Consider the following 2,864-nt stretch of genomic DNA (forward strand, 5'->3'; position numbering starts at 1 on the left):
TGCCTATAGTCCCAGCTACTCAGGAGGCTAAAACAGGAGAATTGCTTGAACCCGGGAGGCAGAGGCTGCAGAGAGCAGAGATAGCGCCACTGTGCTCTAGCCTGGGCAACAAAGTGAGACTCTGTCTCAAAAAAAAAAAAAAAAGAAAGAAAGAAAGAAAAGCACCAGAATTCACCTTTCAGGGCTGCCCTGAGCTTTAAAAGCAGACAGATGCCAAACGCCTTTAAATGTAGAAGAATCAGCAGGCAGAAAGCACTCAAGAAGTAGGTGCTGTTATTAGAATAACTGCAGTCTGGGCCAGGCACAGTGGCTCACTGTAATCCCAGCAATTTAGGGAGGCGAGGTGGGTGGATCACCTGAGCTCAGGAGTTTGAGACCAGCCTGGCCAACAGGATGAGACCTCATCTCTACTAAAAATACAAAACTTAGTTGCCTGTGGTCCCAGCTACTTGGGAGGCTGATGCAGGAGACAATCGCTTGAACCCGGGAGGGGGAGGTTGCAGTGAGCCAAGATTACACCACTGCACTCCAGCCTGGGTGATAAAGTTAAGACTCTATCTCAAAAACAAAATAAAACAAAACAAAAACAAAACAAAACAAGAAAACACATTCTGCATCTTTCCTGAGTCTTCCTCCAAAAGAAGTCCTGGGGTCACCCCAGCTCCACTTCCTACAGCTCTGGGACCTTTGATTAAGGCTTCCCTGCCCTGTGCCTCAGTCTTCTCACCTATAAAATGGAGGTAATAACCACTTCTTCCCTAACAAGTGACAGTCAGAGGAGGGAAAGACTCAGAACTATGCCTCATCTATAATGACCCTAAGTCAGTGTGGATATTGTCACCATTTAAAAACAAATTGTTTGTTTGCCTTAGAGACAGGGTCTTGCTCTGTTGCCCAGGCTGGAGAGCAGAGGCATAATCATAGCTCACTGCAGCCTGGAACTCCTGGATTCAAGGGACCCTCCCACCTCAGCCTCCTGAGTAACTGTGACCACAGGTGCATGCCACCATGCCCAGTTAATATATTTATTTATTTATTTAGTCAAGACAGGATTTCACTATGTTGCCCAGGCTGGTCTCAAACTCCTAGACTCAACTGATCCTCCTGCTGAAGCCTCCCAAAATGCTGGGGTTACAGGCATCAGCCACCAGGCCGGGCCCGTGCTGGGCTCTCTACACTAACTAAAAACTACTAGTGGCTAGGCGCAGTGGTGCATGCCTGTCGTCCCAGCTGCTGGGGAGGCTGAGACAGGAGGATTGCCCGACCCCAGGAGGTTGAGGCTGGAGTGAGCCGTGATTGTGCCACTGCACTCCAATCTGGGCGACAGAGCAAGACCCCATCTCAAAAAAAGAAAAAAAGAGGCCAGCATGGTCTCTGGACTGGTAGAGGCAAAGTAAGAGGAAATTGTTATTACGTCTACTTTATTTTTCTATTTTTTATTTTTTGAGACAGAGTTTCACAATGTCACCCAGTCTGAAATACAGTGGTGCAACCGATCTCGGCTCACTGCAACCTCTGCCTCCCGGGTTCAAGCGATTCTCCAGTCTCAGCCTCCAGAGTAGCTGGGATTTCAGGCACCTGCCGCCACACCCCGATAATTTTTTTTTTGTATTTTTAGTAGAGACAGGGTTTTACCATGTTGGCCAGGCTGGTCTCGAACTCCTAACCTCAGGTGATCCACCCATCTCGGCCTCTCAAAGTGTGATTACAGGTGTGAGCCACCATGCCCAGCCCTTATGTATATTTTAAAAATCATTTATTTTATAACCCTGCTGATTTTCACTTGAAGACCAAGACTTTGCTTCTTCCCATGGGCTTCAGGACAGATCCCTCAAAACAAGCCAGTGGTTTTTTTTGTTTTTGTTTTTTTTGAGACAGAGTCTCGCTCTCTCACCCAGGCTAGAGTGCAATGACGATCTTGGTTCACTGCAACCTCTGCTTCCCGGGTTCAAGCAATTCTCCTGCCTCAGCCTCCCAAGTAGCTGGGACTACAGGCATCTGCCATCACACCCGGCTAATTTTTGTTTGTTTGTTTGTTTGTTTGTTTTTGAGACGGAGTCTCACTCTGTCGCCCAGGCTGGAGTGCAGTGGCCGGATCTCAGCTCACTGCAAGCTCCGCCTCCCGGGTTCCCGCCATTCTCCTGCCTCAGCCTCCCGAGTAGCTGGGGCTACAGGCGCCCGCCACGTCGCCCGGCTAGGTTTTTGTATTTTTTAGTAGAGACGGGGTTTCACCGTGTTAGCCAGGATGGTCTCGATCTCCTGACCTCGTGATCCGCCAGTCTCGGCCTCCCAAAGTGCTGGGATTACAGGCTTGAGCCACCGCGCCCGGCCTAATTTTTGTATTTTTAGTAGAGACGGGATTTCACCATATTGGCCAGGCTGGTCTCGAACTCCTGACCTTGTGATCTGCCCGCCTCAGCCTCTCAAAGTGCTGAGATTACAGGCGTGAGCCACCGCGCCTGGCCAACCAGTGTTTTTTTGTTTGTTTGTTTTGTTTTGTTTTTGTTTTTGAGATAGTCTCTCTGTCACCAGGCTGGAGTGCAGTGGCGCCATCTCAGCTCACTGCAACCTCCACCTCCCAGATGCAAGCAATTCTCCTGCCTTAGCTTCCTGAGTAGCGGGAATTTCAGGCGCACACCACCACGCCCAGGTAATTTTTATATTTTTAGTAGAGACAGGGTTTCACCATGTTGGCCAGGATGGTCTCGATCTTTTGACTTCATGATCCACCCGCCTCAGCCTCCCAAAGTGCTGGGATTACAGGTGTGAGCCATCGCGCCCGGCCGGCCACCAAGGTTACTTTTTTACCTCCACATGGTCCCTCCCTGGGAGGTCTCCTTTGAGAAACGTAAATGACAAGTCCA

This window comes from Trachypithecus francoisi, unplaced genomic scaffold, assembly GCF_009764315.1.
Source record: "Trachypithecus francoisi isolate TF-2019V2 unplaced genomic scaffold, Tfra_2.0 Lachesis_group5, whole genome shotgun sequence".
Classification (NCBI taxonomy): Eukaryota; Metazoa; Chordata; class Mammalia; order Primates; family Cercopithecidae; genus Trachypithecus; species Trachypithecus francoisi.